This window comes from Schistocerca gregaria, chromosome 3 (assembly GCF_023897955.1).
Source record: "Schistocerca gregaria isolate iqSchGreg1 chromosome 3, iqSchGreg1.2, whole genome shotgun sequence".
Taxonomy (NCBI): domain Eukaryota; kingdom Metazoa; phylum Arthropoda; class Insecta; order Orthoptera; family Acrididae; genus Schistocerca; species Schistocerca gregaria.
The window spans coordinates 534,999,906-535,022,010 of NC_064922.1; the positions used below are offsets into that span (position 1 = coordinate 534,999,906).

Consider the following 22,105-nt stretch of genomic DNA (forward strand, 5'->3'; position numbering starts at 1 on the left):
TACACAGTCCAAGAACATGTGCATGAAGGAAACTTTAGTAGTACACATCTGTACGAGATTTGAAGAAAAAGCTGTTTCGGAACTAGACACAGAAAAACATAGCAAAAAGTAAAGGATTAAAAAAGTTGAGAGCAGTGGATTAAAGCAACTGAAAAAAATTTTGTTACGTAACTGTAACTGTTCCTTGAGGATGAGGCCATGGTTCTTAGAAATATGCTTGAAAATCTCAAGCTCTTCAAGTACATTGAGTATGTAATCTTCGTTTTCCTATGTAAAATAGAAATTTCTTAACACTTACTGGTTTTTGACCAGAAATTAACAAATGGTCAGCGAAAGTGGAATTATGTGCTACAATCATTGCACAGTTTTTTAATGTTAGTATGACTATCAAACAACTGTTCATCAAGATGGATAGCCACTGCCAAACTGTGGCCAAGAGTAAAGTAGACCACCCTGTACCACAACATGCAGCTGAACATAACACATTTGATTGCAATGGCTGCTTCACTACCCAAGCCATCTGAATCCTTCCCTCCACCACCAGCTTTTCTGAACTGTGCAGATGGGAGTTACCCTTACAACAAGATGGGAATTATCCTTACAACACATTCTCCACTTCCATAATTAGCCCGGCATCACATACTGTCCCCACATTCTCCACCCAACAGTTTTGAACCCCTCCGTGCTACTGTTTCCCGCCATTCTCATCTCCCACTCTGTGTATTTGCAGCCCTCTGCCAATGCGTCAGCTCATTTTGCCCCACTTCTCTCCTTTTCTTTCCCCACCTCCCTGCCCCACAAACTCCTGATGTTGTGCCCGTTGGTAGTCTAGTTCCTGTACACTCCACAAGACAGCATTTGTCTCTCTCCCCATCCATACGTTACTATCCCTTCCCCTCCAGATTGCTGGTTGCATCCCCCCACGATAGTTGCATTTCAGCCTGAGATAATGGAGTTGCTGGTCACGTGCACATAAGGTGTGCTTGCTTGTGTATGAGAACGGTGTGTGTGTGTGTGTGTGTGTGTGTGTGTGTGTGTGTGTGTGTGTGTGTGTGTGTGTGTTTTCTACTGATGAAGTTTTGGTTAAATGTCTTTTAATTATGCCTGTCTGCAACTTGACATGTCTTCTTTACAGTAAGTATCAATCTGCCTTTTCCTACATTGTTGTTAAGGCCTAGGTAATGCAACTAACGATCATTAATTTCTAATTCACATGTGAATCTGATTTTTTCATGGAGACTATTAAATATTCCAATCAAATGCTCAATACCTTCCTAGGAACCACTGTGTATGATCAAAATGTCATCTATGTACTGAGAATATGACAAAATACCCAGATCAGTAACTGAAAAATTACTGAAGAATTTTTCTACCAGGAAATTATTGAAAATTTTGGTTCAGATGCCTGCCAGTGGATTACCTATTGCCAGGCCGTCAGGCTGATGGTGTTCCCCCCCCCCAATGATGTCAATAGTTATTTGAACAAGTACAGCAGTATGTACCCTCATAATATCTAGTGAAAACAATTTAGTATCCTGCACACACTGCAAATCTTTGATTTTACTGACTAGCTTTTGACTACTGATGGCAGAATAATTATTTTGAAAAAGAAAGGATTTCTTTATTTTATTGTAAAGAAACCTTGCTAATTTAAGATATGCACTGTTCATACTGCTCACGATCAGAAGTATCAGATCGTGAATTTTATATGCCTTAAACAGGGAACACCATTTTAGGACCTGTGGATTCATACTAATAAGCTGTTTCTTATGGTAAGGTTTAAGCAAATGTGTAGCACTATCAATGGCAAGTCTCATTTCTTTTAGTGTCGTGGGAGTCGGATCCTCATCTAGCTACGAAACATTGTTCTGTTCAAAAAACTGTAGTGCCAATGTTTTAGACACATACTCGTTCTGAATAGATTTAGTTAGAAAGGCATTATTTTCTTTTAGCTTGACATTAATACTTTCAATCAATTTTTTGTCACATTCGTATTGGCAGGAGTTCTGAACTGCATATTTCTCAAAAACATTACACACACCACAAGCTATCATCGTTTGTCGAGACGTGTCCATTTTGATGCTATCAAGGCCTATTTCAAGATCTACAATCATACTTTCTACAACATTTTTGTCTGACAGGTTAGGCATTACATTGTATTTAAGCCCTTTTTCTGTGAAGGCAGTTTCTTCTGGAGTAAAATCTATTTCAGTCTTATTCAGAATTCTGTTAAAAATTTATGTTCAGACCTCTGAAAACTAGTAACACCAGGTTTTTGGTTACAGGTAAAATGCTCTTCAGTTTAGCCAGTTTTCTTCTCTTGTCTTTTGGCAATACAATTCTTACAGTTGCCTCTCTCATAATTAATAAAATCTGAAATGCTTCAATATGAAAATCAGAATGTACGCAAAAAAATTGTGAGTTCAAGATAGAAACACAGGCCTCTTCATTAGATCTGTCCTTTTTCTTGTATAATGCACCAATTTTGTGGGAAATAATTCTTTGAACTAAGCACTGAAAAGTTTTTGGATGTTCATGCATTACCCGATGTTAAGATAGGATTTCATGTAATTTGGCAACAGCCCATTCTTTCTCAGTTCTTATTAAATTTAATAGCCATTTTTGTGTTTAACAATGCCTGGCCAAAAACCGAAAAGTGTTGAAGAAATTTCTATTTTATGTAGGGAAGAGAAAGTTCGCAGGCTTGACATACTCAAAGGACTGGAGATTTTCAAGCATATTTCTGAGAATGATGGCCTCGTCCTCGACAAATATTACAATTACAAAACAAATTTTTTTTCAATGGCTTTTTAATCCACTACTCACAGATTTTAGATCGCCTATTTTTTACTGTTGTCGTGCCTACAATTCCGAAACATCTTTTTCTTCAAATATCATAGAGTAATGTATCACTAGTTTCCATCATGCACTCTTTTGGACTGTGCAGCTGTTGTGTGAAAATACTTTACAATACTCTGCACTTTACGTAATGGGCATTTCAGTAAAGCCTGATACTGGCTCTTAGTTGTATTTCATTTACTTTATTTTCAAAAATACATTAAGCTCTCACCCTTTGAATTTTTTTTATGATTAACTATTGTTTAATTCGGTTATCTCTATTATAATGTCTCAAATGACCATATGTCATTGCCTGTGCCCAATAGGTGGTGCAACTTTTTGCCTCATTTTCATAGTAGCAATGTAAACTACTGGGCCACTTAATCTGATGGTGTTCCTTGCAAGGTGTAAGTACCAAAGGCTGGAACATTTTTAATTTTGGATTTGAACATATCGGCTCTAAACTTTGACAACTGCCTTCTCGCAATGTACCTTTATGTAAGTAACCTTGCTATGTTAAGACTTTTTTCATCTTGGTTAATGTTTCTGACAAACTTATTTTCCTATGTATAATTTTATATGACTTTTTAAATTTTTCATTCTAATGATTATATCCTTAGAGGTGTTGAAACTTAGGTAAATGTATTAAACAATTATTTGCAGATGGTTGGCTGTGTTATTTCTCCATTGTAACTTACATATGGTTGTTGAAAGACAGAAAGAGAGAGAAAAAAAGGACAGGGCACCTGGTGCATTATGTTTCAGACTGAAGATTAATAACTGATGGTAGTACAATATTGACATAACATGAATTATTTACAGATTTTGGGAAATATGTTTGGGTTCCGAGGAAATGTAGTACCACACAAGACAATTATTCTAGAATATAGGTCGAACAAAGGAAAACCTACATTTATAGCAGTTTTAGATTTACAGAAGAGTTTTTAACATTGTTGACTAGACTACACTCTATGAAATTTGGAAGATAGCAAGGATAAAATGAAAAGTTGTTCACAACTTGCACAAAAACCTGTTAGCAATTATAAGAGTCAAGGAGATGAAAGGGAAGCCATAGTTGAGAAGGGAGTGAGGCAGGGTAGCAGCCTATCCCCAATATTATTCAACCTGCACATTGAGCATGCAGTAACGGAGACCAAGGATAAATCTGGAACGGAATTTAAAGTTTAAGGAGAAGAAATAAAAATTTAAAGATTTGTTCACAACACTGTAATTCTGTCACAGATAACACAGGATTTGGAAGAACACTTAAACAGAATGGATTAGGTCTTTAAAAAAGATTAAAAGAACATTAGACATTAGCAAAAGTAGAACACTAGTAATCAAATCAAGCAATGCTGACAGATCAGATTATGAAATGAGATAAATGAAAGTAGTACATGAATTCTGCTCTTAGAACAGATAAAAAACTGATGGTGAAGTAGAGATGATATAAAAGGTAGATTGACAACAGTGAGAAAAGCATTTCTGAAAAGGAGGAATTTGTCATCTAATATCAGTTTAAGTATGGATGCATAGCTTTGCATCAATATGTATTGATAAAATTCTCTTCATTTTCCAGTCATGCCGAGTTGTTTAAAATACACAAGCTTTTTTCTGAGTACTACTCAGCCATTTTCGAGTGGTGACTGTCATTTGGTTGCTGCTACCACAGTTATATGGCTGTTTTGCCTTCCGTAACACTAGTGGTGCTCACTCCAGCACCATATAAGGTAATGTTTTTGTTGCACGCCTGCTTCAACCTTCCAATGCCTGGGTCCCAAGCTGCGCTCAACAACAGGCTGTTGTCTTCATTGACAATGTTGTCACAAATTTTTATCTCAGTCGCTTCATTTATGAAGCTATCTCAGACACTATTAATCCTTGTAGTAACAAATGTCTTTTCAAATGCAATATGATATACATTCCCTAGAGCATGCTCTGCTATCACTGATTTCTCAGGGTACCAAAGGGTTCAATGCAGCACTGTTCAGTCTGTTTGACGTAAATGTTCACACCTACACAGTATTTTATATTCTCCTAGCATTCGTAGGTCTATATTGTCTTTCACAGGCCTCATGAGTTCTTGTATTGTTCCTGAAGACCAAATCAACTTATGTCTTTTACAAACCAGCTAATCTTTCCTGTTACTGAGCAAGAGAACAACAAAAATGCCAACTTCTTTGTGTTCTCCTGTGGGTCCTTCTGCTTGTGTGGTTTCAGAAAGCTGGTTGTAGAATCTGGGATTTGTTGTAGCCATTTTTCTTGAATACTTTTCGAAAGGTTTCCAGCATCTTAGACAGCTTCCACTCAATGCACCAACTTCATCAGAACAGAATGTTTCTGTGACAGATGGTGGTAGCTGTTAGCATGCAGATATCAGTTTGTGTGTGTTGAGTTTCCAGGAAACATCGTGGCCGAGACACCCATTTGCTTTATGACAGACAAGGACATCAAGGAACGACATTAAGGAATGGCAAGGCACCATCTGTCTCTACCTCCATAAGGGGGTTTTCATCCCATATCATACCAGTCATGTCAACTTGTGATATGAATTTCTATCGAAAAAGTACACAGTACACCTCTGTGTCATAAGAACCAATAAATAAAGTAATTTCATTTTCATTTTGTGTTAATTTTTGTAAATGGTGGGGCCCTTTGAAAAATGTATATTTTGTAAATAACTCATCAAACAGTAGAGAAAAAAAACTAATAAACCAAAAGTACTGGAGACCTGGTAGATGTATTGCATTAAAGGTATCTTTTCTGACATATTACCAAATACTGCTGATGCAATTATAAACAATATCTTCTTCACTCCAGCTGTCTGTATTAAGCACACTAAATATGTAAAAAAATTGCTTTTTTGTGAGTTTTTATGAATTATTTACTCAAAAAACCCAATCTGAAAACTTTTGAGAATTACCAAAATAAAGTTTGGTTAATATGTTAGAAGTCAGTGCAAACACAGTGGGCAACATTTTTCTGTGTAAAGCAATAAAAATTTTTCAACGTTCTGCATATTTCGCATAATTGACTTTCTAGTGTAAAATATGGTTGTTGGCAACACTTTCCAGTGCTCTTCTGTTTATAACAAATGAGTGAGAACTTGCACATAAACCATTCCGTACTGAGTTTTGTGTTTGGTTTGAACTTTTTGTTAGATACACAGTCACTGAGAAAATACCGAAGTGAATGAGTAAAGTGTTTGTGGACTATGAAAAAAAGACACAAGACAATGGTGTTTAAGAAAAGTACAAAAAAAGAGAAACTTCACAATCACTGGAAATCTGTCAGATGTACTGCAGGAATATCTTGGTCCTCGAGTAATGGCATTAGCATCACATCCATTGTGCAGGAATTGCTACATGCATTACAAGAAGAAATTTAGTGACAACCCACCTGAACGTTTCCCATCATCCAAATGTGAAACTGAACAAGATAGTTCAGATGTTATATTCCTGGGTGTGAAGTAGTTGATGCATTGAATATTAGTATTTCTGCCATAGCCCCTACTATATCCCCCCTTAAATGTCCAGAAAGAGGTAGTGTATAATGTAAATGAACTTGGTGCAAAGCATGAAGATAGTGATATGAGCATGAAATGTGATGTGGAGTCTCAAAACTTAAATACTGCTATCTCAGCAGTCACCTATACTGAGACTGATACCAGGTAGCTACTCTAAGCAGCAGATACAGAAATACATACCCACTTCCTCAGATTATTTGGTTTCAAAAGCTCATTAAATAAAGAATGATAAAGGTATTTGGGCACACCTAGATTCTTACTGTGGCACATTCATTGCAAGAAGATATGCTTACTGTTGCTCTCTAATAGTACCTGAGTGATGACAAACATTGCAGCAGGCAGTCCTAACCAGTCTGATGTTATCACTAGTGAAAATTGTGAAAAAAAGTTAAAAAGGTAAAAAATATATATGACAAGATCAATAAGAGAAAGCATTTCTCCTAATTGAAAAGGAGAACCCGAGTAAAAAAAAACTGGTCTCACACAATTCGACTCCTTATGACCAAAATGGATAAAATGCCAGCCAGTGAAGGGAGTATGTACATGTATTTGCTGCATTAATTTGAAACTTGTTTGTTTTGCTATAAGCAGTGTCATAGGAAAGAAGTACACAGAGATGGACCTGATGCTTTTGTATACATGTCAAAAGCCGCAAGATAAATGTTAGTTGCAGGAGTGTGCAATGTGTCCTGGTGCTGACTGTTGAAGCATTACACCTTCAGGATACTGACATGGACATAACCTATGCATTGTGGGAGGGAGGAGGGTTGGTGAAAAAGACAATAGAGCCAGAGAAGTTTGTTACAGAGCTTAGGCATTGGGTCATGAAAGGAATAGCCCACCATCATATCCGGAGCATTCAGAGGCAGGCCATAGCAGAAGTAAAATCAACCATGTCCCAGAATGCTGACACACTATATCTTTATTTCGACTTTGTTGAGAACTGGTCTTTTGCTTTGCAGAATGAAATTCGAAGTTACCACTGGCACACATCACTGGTATCAATATTCACGTGTGTGTCTTGTTTCCTTAGAACATCACACTGTTTTGCTATTGTATCATCTCATTCACGGCATGCATGCTATGCTGTCAGCATGATAATTGATGACATAGCATCTGAAGGCCATGTGTGTGCATGGTGGTGCAGCATCTCATTTTAAAAAGCACTGTCAGCTTTATGAGCTTGGTCAACACTATAGTACAGGAATTAAGGCAAAAAATGGATATTTTCAGCAACAGGTTATGGAAAAAGTGCACGTTATACAGTAGGAGGTCTCTGTAAACATCCTGCAACAAGCATGAAGCTTTTGAACTATACAAGGTGTTACTGTATTTGTACACACCATATCAATATTAGTAACAACCATGAAACTCGTAATTACAAATGAAAGTACATTAAGGGAATTCCGTTTCAAAAAGAGAGAAGAGTGGTCTGCTATGAAGCCTGTGGTAGGAATTCTATCAAGTCATTATCAGGTTGCATCCCATATGGGACATACATTGCAAGAACGGTTCTCCACAAAATGCAGCCTGTCACTGGCAGAGACCACAGTATACATTAAAAGACTTTGTAGTGAGCCACTTCATTTCTTGTGTGTATGACAATCAGTGGTAGTTGAGACAGGTCATTAGTGTCTCTCATGAGCTGCAAGATATAATTGTCTCCTTCATGACACCTCATGGTCCTGCTAACGCTTGCAAATGCATCATCAAAAGATCAGTGTGCAGTTCCCGTTTCCCGAGTACTGCTCTTGTTGGATCAACCTTATCTGTGGGCAAATTCAGTTCAACTACACAGGTTCAATGAAAAGCAGAAAAAAAGAATGAACTCTTTGCAACAGTGCTGTGTTGACTGTTACATTGTTGGTAGTTTTAATTCATAGAAAGTCATGAAGAAGTAAACTCATGACAGAAGACAACAATTATTTGTGAATAATATCATAAAAAGAAAAATGGGTATAAGTATTCTATATCTCATTTTTGTTATAAAATGCTTTCGAACAAAATTATGCATTGTTTACCTAGTAACTTATAATGTTCCAAAGTAATTATTTTAATTCATAAATACCAGTTTTGCACGACATTTACTTAAAATCAGCAATCAATTTAAATATTTAAGTGTCCGTGATTTTCTGACTGTGAGAGTAGAGCTAGGTCTACTAAAAAATTTCTCTTTCTACAGACAAGTATTGGCCTCTCTGATTGTACAATGACCAACTAACGTACCATGAAATTTTTTGAACATTTAGGAAGGAGATTTGGAGAAAATAATTTCTCAATAACCAAAAAATTTCACATTCTTTCATCTTTATGTGCAAATATTTTGTCAGTTTAAGAATTAAGAATTTCACACATTAATGTCATACCTGACAGTTAGTGGCCCTTTCACTTTATTATTTCTCGATACAACTGATATCCTGTGATTATTCATATCTTCAGAACAATTTTAAAATTCACAAAATGTTACAAATTTTCGTAGTTTCCTTCCCCCTCCGCCTAAAAAAAAAAAGCTCAGAAGTGTTTATGTATTAATCATGTCTTATAGTACTGGGAACAAAGTATTTATTGAAAATAAATTCAGATCTCTATCACTTTTGGTTTCTTTATTATAATTTTTCAATTTTCCCTTTCGTTACAAAATTTTCACAAACACTCTCATATGGAGAGGTCTGTAGCATTTTAACAAATCATCAGAAAATCAAGCCTTTTTTTCCAGCAAACTTTGAAATACTGATGTTACACTCGCACTCTTAACCTGCATGATTTGATATGAAATTGCCCATCAGAAACTTGATGTTGTCAATGGTATTGTTGGTGTGATCCTGGAATTCTCCCAGCTTTTCAAATCTGTGATACCAGACAACAAAGTGATGATAAAATAAACTATGCTTTGCAGAAGCTGTGTCCAGAGCGATGTCCTCGAAGTACTCTATACATATACTGGCTATAAAGGAAGTTAATGGGCTCCACAACCCAGTGCCATCCATTTGGTTAAAATATTCTGCATCACATAAAACATATGACAATATCACAATGTGCCTAACTAAATCCTCATCAGTGTCACCCAATAACTGGGAGAGAGCGCACTCTCTGGAGTACAGCAGTTATTTATTTAAAATTGAATATAAACAGATAACTACAATCAAGCTTTTTCAAAAAATTTTATATAAAGTTACCAGTTTCAGCCTGTTTTAGCCTACCTTCAGACCCACACCATGATATAGATGGTGGCTGTGAACTGAGCAGGTGCTACACCTCCACCAATGCTAACTGCAGTTAGCATTCGTGGAGGTGTAGTGCCTAGTTTATGTGCAAGTTTTCACTTGTTTGTTATAAACAGCAGAACACTGGAAACAATGTTGCCAACAGGCATATTTTATGAGGGATGCCCAGAAAGTAATGCACCACACTTCTTTTCTCTAACAATTTTTTACTGGACATAATCAGAATTGCATACATGAAACAATCATCATGTTTTATCTAAACACCCTATTTTTCCACATAATCTTCATCCCATTCTATGGCTTCGATCCAGTGCGAAACAAGGGCATGTATGCCCTGTCAATACCAATCCTTGTCTTGGTGGCAGAGCCAGTGATTCACTGTGTGAATAACTTAATCATCATCCTCAAAATGTCTTCCAACTGCTGAATCGTAATGTGTCTGTCCTTACAAATGACATCATCAGCTCGTGGCAACATGCCACATGTGACAGCTGTGTATGGTCTCTCTGAAGGCTGCAAATCGTGGAGCTCCGCCTAATTGCCTTCTGATGACCTCACCTTCCATGCCCAGCTACTAACTGAACTACTATTGACAGCTGATGCTCCATAGACTTTGTACAAGTTTTTGTGCAATTCCCCATAGTTTCTCTGCAGTGAGAAATTCAATGACGGCTTGTTGCTTGCAACATACATCACCTCCAGATGCCATTCTGCAACTGTCCTGGAGTTATGCTATCTGCCGGAAGTGACAGAAACTTGGTACACTCACTCAGGAGACTTAAAATAATACATACATAATGTTTTGCATTCGTAGCATTATTTTTGGCTGAGGACAAAAAATGCGGCGCATTACTTTCTGGCAACCCTCGTATACTAGAAATTCAGTGATGTGAAATACGCAGAACGTTAAAAAATTTTTAACACTTTAAACAGATAAATATTGCCCACCATGTCTGCTCTGACTATTAAAATCTTAACCAAACAATATTTTGATAAATCTCAAAATTTTTCAGATGGAGGTTTTCGAGTAAATAAGGCATAAATCCTCACAAAAATGCAATTTTTTTTTACATTTTTAGTGATAAATATTTTACATAATACAGATAGCTGGAGCGGAGAAGATATTATTTATAATTACATCAGTACTCTCTGCTAATATGACAGAGAAGATAGTGTTCTGTGACTTTCCAAATTAGAAAATAATAACAACTTTTTAAGTGGAAAAATCAACTTTAATTTCGTATTTTCATCTTAAATTTGTAAGTTAAAGGAAGCCCATTAGTGTGCATGTGTCAACTAAATTTCAAGATACTATGAGGGAGCTTTAACGAAAAATATCTGTCAGGTCTCCAATACTTTTGGTTTATTAGTTATAATGTTTTTTTTGTTATCAATTGTTTTAAGAGTTATTTGCAAAATATACATTTTTCAAAGGGACGTACCATTTACAAAAATTAAGATAAAATGAAATATTTTATTTCTTAGTACTTATGATTTAGAGATCTAATATATATTTTTTCCATAGAAATTCATCACCCTTAATAGGGCCGGAGAATCTGGAACTTTTTTATTTGTTTGTCTTCCAAAATATTAAAAATACTCCATGCCCATAGGTCCCCCCCCCCCTCCTTACCACCCCCAACCCCACCTACAAACTATTGTGTGGCTGCCCTGCTTCTATTCAACGCTACAAAACATCTGTTGTCTGACCATTGAACTCTCACTGGCTACTTCCAAATTGCCACTGACACACACAGTAAGTGCTGTTACTAGTGTTGTTCATAATGCCTGTTGTCTAAATAGTTATCAGTATACTAAAATTCCAGTTTAATAATCCCCAGTTTATGGAACACTCATTTTTCGAATAACATATCATTCATATTTCAACTGATTTGCTACAGATTACTATCCATATGACAAATGAATGAAAGTATGCAATGTACACCAGCTTAAAGTTGGTGGTGGATAGTGTTCTGATTGTAAAGGTAGCTGTACTTAACTTCTATGTGTACTGTGAATATCAAAATCTAATGAGATCTTCCCACCCATCAAAAATCACAGAAATCAGATTTCATTCATCTACTTATCGCACCACCATCATGGATGATTAAAATAACATCCCAATAATAAATATGTTAAAAACAGAATGCACTGTGTTTTATTACAATTAACAGTAAAGTTATTAGGTACGATTTGATTCATTTCAACAGATGCCCTGTTTCATTATTTGGTTCCTTGACTGCACAATTATGCTTCTACCAAAAACTGTCAGTGGAAGGTCAATGGAACATACTTAGAAAAGAAATGATCAAAGTATGGAACCCTAAAGCATGTTTCAAATTGCCCCTACCAGAAGCACTTTTCCTCTTACATAATGATGTAAATAAATTTCCAGTTTCAAAAATGAAGACAGTCTGGCTCCAGGCAATCATACCTTGAAGGTGGAAAATCAGATCAACTGTACCTACCAATACCTTTGAGCTTTACCATCAAGATATTGTAGCATGTGACATTTTATGTGCACAGACAGAAAGAAAACAGAACAATGACATTTCTTTTGCATATATATTAGTTTTTGGACGTACGTTTGTGGCCACAGTCTGATCTGCAGCACAGCTCAAAATCTATGTAATGTTGAAAGGTGAGAGTTGAGAATTGTGGAAGCTGTCTCAAACACTTCAGTTAATTTGGAAAAACATAGTTTCCCTTTATTGTGAACTTTAACAGTATTTTAAACAATACACAGTTCTGGGAGCAATAGAAAAGCCTAGTTTCAAAACAGGATTTTTTGTGTAATTTTTATTTGAAGTTTTTGTATGCTAAAACAAACAATTGTTTTTGTGCATAACCAGCATAGACTTAATTTTTGAAAAATTTTACACAACTTGCAAACAATGCAATTGCTTGTAACACATAGTTTAAAGTTCCCTCCAAGCAGGTGGCCAAATGAAATTTGAATTTACAATTTTTTCACTCTTATAGATGAGGTATACAATGCCACTGAAGATATGAGATAAAGGTGTTTCAGTAGAAATGGATAATACTGGAGGAAATTTAATCAAAAGTACTACCTATAGAACACCTGAAGAGGGAAATAATTCTCCAAAATTGAAATAATTGTTTCATGCAACAGAAGACAGACAAGACAAAATAAGATACAGATCTAGTCACTCTACTAAATAATTTGCATGATATTCAATTAAATTATCATTACCAGCAAATTAAGAAACTAAAGTGTTTTAATCAGAGAAAGGAAAAAGGAGGCTTTAAAAATGTAAATGTAATATAGCGTTGTTGACTCTGATGTGCCAGGGTTCAGTTGCCTGTTCCTCCTCCATACACTTTGGGCCCTTAGGCTATGGACGTTGTATCATATGTATTTGAAGTCTGTAGGTGAGTGTAATGGATGCAGGGCTTTAGAAATGGATATAACAAAATGGATAACTTGCAATCTTGAACAGAATTTCAATACAATACCCTAAGATGAATTACATTTGGCCATGAAATACTAGAGTTTTAAGACAGTTCTTGACCCAATTTTGACAATTTATCTACTAACAGCCTTTATGAAACAAACTGTTGACTCAAATTATATTATGAATATGACCTGACATATGTAATTTGTGTTATACTGGGACTTAAGCTTTAATCTATTGTTTATCACGAGCAGTCCCTTTACCCACTGGGGTATGTGGACCAACCTAAATGCCTGATTCAAACATTCACTATCACTGAGTTCCCTCCAACTAGTGCAAAACATTACCATCATGGTGTATCTAAAAATTATGGTACACCACTGTGCAAAAGTGATTGATGAGAGTGTTGCAGTTTACCCTACTGTCAATTATATGTCATATATGCATATGTGAATGGCAACATAAGCCATGGACTACTGCCAAACCTATTCCCGGAGTGGTAGTATTTAAGACAATAAATTACATATGTACTAAGTAACACGCAGTCTAGAATGAAGTTTATTTCTGAAAAAAGGTTAGTCCAATCAGGTTTTATTAATTATCTTTTTCTCCTAGCGTCATTCCATCTCAAGTGATCATGGCTCTCCCACTGATTGAGATTCAATTTTCCTGAAATTTGCTGTGGGTGTACACCTATCCTAGAAATGAACCTGTGCAAAATTTTAAATCATGATTTACATAGCCTACTGAGAGACTGTGGCCTTCTAGTTGGATGGCTTTTCAATGTGTATGAAAATGAACAAAATCCAATGTTTGAAACTCTTTTATTACAAGGCAAAGCAAGCAGGAAGCTTACCTACAGGTCCTGGATAATTTTCAGCTGTGAATCAGTAAAATACAATGTGACACAATGTAAAGCATTCTGGGAGCCTGCATAATGCATGAAAGCACTCAAAAAAAACCTGCAAAGAAAAATGCATAGGTGTTTTTACCCTCTTTAGGGTGAGATATCTCAGGAATAAAAAGTGCAAAGGAACTACAACTTCGCACATTTGTTGACAGCCTGGGACATGATTCTACTAACATGTCTTCCTGCTTAGCCAATTATTTTTTATTATACTCAATCACAAATATAGCATTGAATTTCAAAATTACAACATATGAGTCACAAGTTCAGATGTAAATATTGCAAAAGGGTCATTTCAGAAATTTTTGTTTCCGGAATCACAGGAAAAGAGCACAATTTTCTGCACTGGAAACATCTAGGTGGACTTCAGAGTCAGCACAACAAAGGTACCAAATATGAGGCTGAACTTCAACAAAAGTCATGTGCAATATGTTAAGATTGCAACATGGTATAGGCTGCTCAACCCATAACTTCAAAACGAGCAGGAATGACAATTGGTAGATTAATGCTGGTGTTTCAACTAGCCATGAAAACCATGGTAATTTGATGACTCAACCAGTTTAAAACCTTTACTTGAGTCAGTTTCTGTACCTATCCTGGTAGTGGCCATGTGTGGTTGCAAAGGCGAGGTGTATGATGTTATCAAACATTGCTTATTCTGTTACATAATATGGATGCCTGTGTTTGCTGGCTTCTTCATCAAGGTTCCAAATCCTCACTTGAGTATCTTGCTTGGTTCGCAAGCCATGTTTGTTGGTTTCTTAAACAAGTTTCCAATGCATCAGCTGGATTAAAGCTTCACAGAATTAAATTGTTCTTTAATACTCTTCAATATTGCTTTTGGAAAATTATGCTGTTGTCCTGTTCTAGTTGGTGAAGGCACTGCAATATTCACGAAGATGTGCTTTTCAGGAATCCAACATTCATCTTACCTTTCAGGCAAATAGAAAGAGTGTGCTGGACCAAAGGGGTGAATGAACTTAACAAGGGCATCATGTTCTTCAGTATCAACTTTACATACTTTACCAACCTGCCAGTGACTGTCATACATGCAGGTTATGTAGTGGCCAGGAATAAGGCTTAAACTGGCATGAAAGCCTTATTAGTGTCAGTTGATTGATAAACCAAACCCAGAAAAGAAGTTGTATCATTTGAATGTGGATCAAATCCATTGGCAAAAAAACGTTACAGCTAAAATAAGACCATTTTCAAAGAATTATTCATGTAGCTATCTTTTGCCTTCTATTTCTTTGCTTGTTACAAAACTGAACTTTATTCCTTGTACTTGTTGGTCACAAAATTTGAATAAATGTTTTGGGGTTAAAATTTGATCATCTGTAGTTTGTTGCAAGCGTGCTGTTACTGATAAGCGTTCAGCCATTACACCAATTCCATCGCACAGAGATCTAACATGGCTTGTGCCACATAAATTCCATTCACCAGATATACACTATGTGATCAAAAGTATCGGAATACTTGGCTGGTAATGACTTACAAGTTCGTGGCACCCTGCAGCGGTAATGCTGGAATTCAATATGGTGTTGGCCCACCCTTAGCTTTGATGACAGCTTCCACTCTCACAGGCCTATGTTCAATAAGGTGCTAGGTGGTTTCTTCGGAAATGGTAGCCCATTCTTCATAGAGTGCTGCACTAAGGAGAGATATCGATGTCCGTCGGTTAGGTCTAGCACGAAGTCGGCGTTCCAAAACATCCCAAAATTTTCTACAGGATCAAGGTCAGGACACTGTGCAGGCCAGTCCATTACAGGGCTGTTATTGTCTAACCACTGCATCACAGGCCATGCGTTATGAACAGCTACTCAATCATGTTGAAAGGTGCAATCATCATCCCCGTATCATTTTTCAACATTGGAAAGCAAGAACGTGTTTAAAACATCAATGTAGGCCTGTGCTGTGATAGTGCCATGCAAAACAACAAGGGGTGCAAGCCCCCTCCATGGAGAACGTGACCACACCATAACAGCACCATCTCCGAATTTTACAGTTGGCTCTACACATTCTGGCAGATGATGTTCACCGGGCATTCTCCATACATACACCCTCCCATCAGATTGCCACATTGTGTGTACCGGGATTCGTCACTCCATACAACGTTTTTCCATTGTTGAATCATCCAATGTTTACACTGCTTACATCAAGCAAGGCACTGTTTGGCATTTACCAGCGTGATGAGTGGCTTATGAACTGAAGCTCGATCATGAAATCGAAGTTTTCTCATCTCCCGCCTCACTGTCAAAGTACTTGCGCTGGATCCTAATGCAGTCTGGATTCCTGTGTGATGATCTGGATAGATACCTACCAGTCTAGTTAAAAGTTGATTAACTCTCTACAGTAAATTGATTTCTTAGGATGGACAGGATGTGTGATTGCTGTGTACGGACACAGGAGGAGCTGGCCACTGTTCGCGAACAGCTGAGCGTGTTGATGGCCGCGGTCAGCCATCTTCAGGCCACTGCCTCGGAGTGTAGCGGCAGTGGGGAGTCTGGTGCGTCGCATTGTACACCCCAGGTGTTACATGCTTCACCCACTGTCCCTGCTGTCGCGACATCTTCGCGGGTACCGGGCGAGGTTGGGCCACCCTCTCAACAGGGGGAATGGCGGGTTCAGCGGCGCTCGCGGCCCACGAGGCGGAGGGTAAGTGTGGAGACTGGCTGTGTGGTATCGCCCGCTCTGCCTGTGAGTGGACATGTGGCCGCTCCTTCAGCAAGGTCCGAGCAGGGACACGGGGGGAGGGGTTTATTAGTTATTGGGGCTCCAACGTTAGGCGGGTGATGGAGCCCCTTAGGGAAATAGCGGAAGGTTGGGGAAGAAGGCCAGTGTTCATCCTGTCTGCTTGCTGGGGGGTCTCATCCGAGATGTGGAGGAGGCCCTGCCGGCGGCGACAGAGCACTGGGTGCACCCGACTGCAAATTGTTGCTCATGTCGGCACCAATGACTCCCGCCGTCTGGGTTAAGAGGTCATCCTCAGTTCATACAGGCAGTTGGCGGAATTGGTGAAGGTGGAAAGCCTCGCTTGCGGGGTGGAATCAGAGCTAACTATTTGTAGTATTGTTCCCAGAACCGATCGCAGTCCTCTGGTTTGGACCCGAGTGGAAGTCTTAAACCGAGGCTCAGACGATTCTGCGAAGATCTGGGGTGCAAATTTCTCGACCTCCGCTATCGGGTGGAGAAATGTAGGGTCCCCTTGAATAGGTCAGGCGTGCACTACACGCCGGAACTGGCTACAAGGGAGTACGTGTGGAGTGCACATGGGGGTTTTTTAGGTTAGAGAATTCCCTCCCTAGGCCCGACAAGACGCCTCCTGAGACGAGGCAAGGTAGGAGTAGTCAAAATGCAACAGGGAATAACAATATTAATGTGCTAATAGTATAGCAGGAGCGTCTACAGAAAGGTCCCAGAACTGCTCTCATTAATAAACGGTCACAACACCCATATAGTACTAGGGACAGAAAGTTGGCTGAAACCAGACGAAAACAGTAATGAAAACCTAAACTCAGACTGGAATGTATACTGCAGAGATAGGCTGGGCAGTGAAGGAAGAGGCGTGTTTATAGCGATAAGAAGTGCAATAGTATCAAAGGAAATTGACGGAGATCTGAAATGTTAAACAATTTGGGTGAAGGTCACTGTTAAAGCAGGCTCAGACATGGTAATTAGATGTCTCTATAGGCCCCCTGGCTAAGCAACTGTTGTGGCTGAACACCTGAAGGATAATTTGGAAAATATTTCGAGTAGATTTCCCCACCATGTTATAGTTCTGGGTGGAGATTTTAATTTGCCGGATATAGACTGGGAGACTCGAATGTTCATAATGGGTGGCAAGGACAAAGAATCCACTGAAATTTTTTAAAGTGCTTTATCTGAAAACTACCTTGAGCAGTTAAACAGAGAACCAACTCGTGACGATAACATATTAGACCTTCTGGTGACAAACAGCCCCGAACTATTTGAAACAGTTAACGCAGAACACAGAATCAGCGATCATAAAGTGGTTACTGCATCGATGATTTCAGGCGTAAATAGAAATATTAAAAAAGGTAGGAAGATTTTTCTGTTTAGCAAAAGAGACAAAAAGTAGATTACAGAGTACCTGACGGCTCAACACAAAAGTTTTGTCTCAAGTACAGATAGTGTTGAGGATCAGTGGACAAAGTTCAAAACCATCGTACAATACGCATTAGATGAGTATGTGCCAAGCAAGATCGTAAGAGATGGAAAAGAGCCATAATGGTACAACAACCGAGTTAGAAAACTGCTGTGGAAGCAAAGGGAACTTCACAGCAAACATAAACATAGCCAAAGCCTTGCAGACAAACAAAAATTACTCGAAGCAAAATGTAGTGTGAGGAGGGCTATGCGAGAGGCGTTCAATGAATTTGAAAGTAAAGTTCTATGTACTGACTTGGCAGAAAATCCTAAGAAATTTTGGTCTTATGTCAAAGCGGTAGGTGGATCAAAACAAAATGTCCAGACACTCTGTGACCAAAATGGAACTGAAACAGAGGATGACAGACTAAAGGCCAAAATACTAAATGTCTTTTTCCAAAACTGTTTCATAGAGGAAGACTGCACTGTAGTTCCTTCTCTAGATTGTCGCACAGATGACAAAATGGTAGATATCGAAATAGATGACAGAGGGATAGAGAAACAATTAAAATCACTCAAAAGAGGAAAGGCCGCTGGACTTGATGGGATACCAGTTCGATTTTACACAGAGTACGCGAAGGAACTTGCCCCCCCTTCTTGCAGCGGTGTACCGTAGGTATCTAGAAGAGCATAGCGTTCCAAAGGATTGGAAAAGGGCACAGGTCATCCCCGTTTTCAAGAAGGGATGTCGAACAGATGTGCAGAACTATAGACCTATATCCCTAACGTCGATCAGTTGTAGAATTTTGGAACACGTATTATGTTCCAAGTATAATGACTTATCTGGAGACTAGAAATCTACTCTGTAGGTATCAGCATGGGTTTCAAAAAAGACAGTCGTGTGAAACCCAGCTCGCGCTATTCATCCACAAGGGTCAGAGGGCCATAACATGGGTTCACAGGTAGATGCCGTGTTTCTTGACTTCCGCAAGGCGTTCGATACAGTTCCCCACAGTCGTTTAATGAACAAAGTAAGAGCATATGGACTATCAGACCAATTGTGTGATTGGATTGAAAAGTTCCTAGATAACAGAACACAACATGTCATTCTCAATGGAGAGAAGTCTTCCGAAGTAAGAGTGATTTCAGGTGTGCCACAGGGGAGTGTCATAGGACCGTTGCTATTCACAATATACATAAATGACCTTGTGGATGACATCGGAAGTTCACTAATGCTGTGGTGTATCGAGAGGTTGTAACAATGGAAAATTGTACTGAAATGCAGGAGGATCTGCAGCGAATTGACGCATGGTGCAGGGAATGGCAATTGAATCTCAATGTAGAAAAGTGTAATGTGCTGCGAATACACAGAAAGATAGATCCCTTATCATTTAGCTACAAAATAGCAGGTCAGCAACTGGAAGCAGTTAATTCCATAAATTATCTGGGAGTAGGCATTAGGAGTGATTTAAAATGGAATGATCATATGAAGTTGATCGTCGGTAAAGCAGATGCCAGAGTGAGATTCATTGGAAGAATCCAAAGGAAATGCAAGCTGAAAACAAAGGAAGTAGGTTACAGTACGCTTGTTCGCCCACTGCTCGAATACTGCTCAGCAATGTGGGATCCGTACCAGATAGGGTTGATAGAAGAGATAGAGAGGATCCAACAGAGAGCAGCGTGCTTCGTTACAGGATCATTTAGTAATCGCGAAAGCGTTGCGGAGATGATAGATAAACTCCAGTAGAAGACTCTGCAGGAGAGATGCTCAGTAGCTCTTTACGGGCTTTTGTTAAAGTTTCGAGAACGTACCTTCACCAAAGAGTCAAGCAATATATTGCTCCCTTCTACGTATATCTCGCAAAGAGACCATGAGGATAAAATAAGAGGGATTAGAGCCCACACAGAAGCATACTGACAATCCTTCTTTCTACGAACAATACGAGACTGGAATAGAAGGGAGAATCGATAGAGGTACTCAGGGTACCCTCCGCCACACACCGTCTGGTGGCTTGCGGAGTATGGATGTAGATGTAGACAACCCTCTTCAACTGTCGGCGGTCTCCATCAGTCAACAGACAAGGTCGGCCTGTACGCTTTTGTGCTGTACGTGTTCGTTCACGTTTCCAGTTCGTTATTACGTCAGAAACAGTGGACCTAGGGATGTTTAGGAATGTGGAAATCTTGCTTACAGATGTATGGCACAAGTGACACCCAATCACCTGACCATGTTTGAAGTCTGTGAGTTCCGCAGGGCGTCTCATTCTTCTCTCTCACAATGTCTAATAACTACTGAGGTCACTGATATGGAGAACCTGATAGCAGTTGGCAGCACAGAGCACCTAATATGAAAAACATATGTTTTTGGAGATGTCCAAGATACTTTTGATCACATAGGGTACCAATGTCCTTTTAATGGTAGCACAGGCTGATAAAATTTTTGTAATTCTTGTACTGAGCAGCGTAACCATCACTGAAATAGTGAATGCATACTGTTGCTTCATTATACTTTTCAAATGTTTGGGACAATAGCTGTTATTGCGTAAGCTAGTATGTTGTACTTCTTCAGTTTTATAGTGTACAGAAACGGGTGCAATGCTCCTGGACTGTTCTCTCAGTGGCATCCTTGAACAGCATCTTAGATGATAAAAGAACAGGCTAATTCAGTAGACTTCAAATTTTATTTGAGTAATTTCAGGTGACAAGTCAGGTGTTTCGTAACGTAGCGATGACTAGAAAGCTTCAAATTTTTGGCAATGAAATTTTCACTAAATTCTGTAATAGGCAGCTGCTTTGTCTCCAGTGTATCAAGATCAGTGTTGGTTCATAGCTCAATCACCTCATCAAAACCACAGTCTTTCACGCCACTGAAGCATGCAATCCTTCGAATCTAAACTGCAGTCTCAGCAAGAAGGGATTTGTATTCTGTGTCAACAGGTTTTGCATTAAACATCAGCTTCACATTTTTATGGGTTGCAGAAATGTGTACTGAAAGGTAATACACTATTTTGGTTGAAACTCACAAAATTCAGGTAACCCAATTTCTTGCTTCATATTTTCTTTTCAATATTGAATAAACAACAGTTTCAAATTTTGGGATTTCTCCTTTCGTTCCTTTAGGACTCTTAGCTATGACAAAATCCTTCTTTCCTTGACAATGTCTACAAGAATCTTACATGAATTTCGTAACATCAGATTAGACTATTGTCCAGCAGCTTCATAGAAGGATGTCTTTATAGATGAGAACTGTATAGGTCTTCATGATTAGCTGTAAATCAACATCAATTTGCCTGGCACTGTGCATTCAACCAGCTGTACGATTTTGTGATGGTAGTATACTGTGCATGATTTTTGTTGAAGTTCAACCTTACTTTTCATTCCTTTTGGTGAACTAACTCTAAGATACAAGATGTTTGTAGTGGAGAAAATTGTGGTCTTTCCGGTGGTCCTGGAAATGTTGGTAAGTTCATATTGGACCAAACGGCTGAGGTCATTGGTCCCAGTACTGAAAATACGAACTTCTGAAGTGATCCTTTTGCAATTTTGCACCTGAACTTGCAGTTTTATATTTGACAACATGTTTCTGATTGAGTATGATCCACAAGAAGTACTTAGGCAAGAAGATGGACTGAGAGTCCTGCCCCAGGTGCTGTTAATATAAGTGCCCAGTTGTAGTTGTTTTGCGTTTTTTCCCCCCCAGAGATATCTCACTCCAATGAAGGCTAAAAATTTTAATGTTTTTCTCTGCACGTCTTTTTTGGGGTATTTCGATGCATTATACTCACTCTCAACGTGTTCGGCACATCGCCACACTCTGTTTTTCTGAATCAGGGCTAAAAATTCTAAAGGATCTGAAAACAATAGGTTCCTAGTTGCTGCTCCCTTGTATTAAGAAAGGTTCCAACATTGGGGTTTGACTGCTACACACCCTTGTAGAAGAGCTTCTCAAATAAAGGGCCACAATTTCCAACATACCGGGTATGATGAGCTCATATTTTTCACGAGTTGAATTCTATGGTATATTTGTACCCACGGCAAATTTGAACAAAATCGGAAATGGAAGGGCGGGAAACTTTTGAAAAATGTG

At 38.5% G+C, this 22,105-nt stretch overlaps 1 protein-coding gene across 1 annotated transcript in view; it reads right to left on the reverse strand.

Annotated features, from left to right (window-relative positions):
• LOC126356139 (peptidyl-prolyl cis-trans isomerase H) overlaps positions 1 to 22,105 on the reverse strand; it is a 46,602-nt gene that overhangs the window by 23,947 nt on the left and 550 nt on the right. The gene's annotated exons all lie outside the window — the stretch shown is intronic.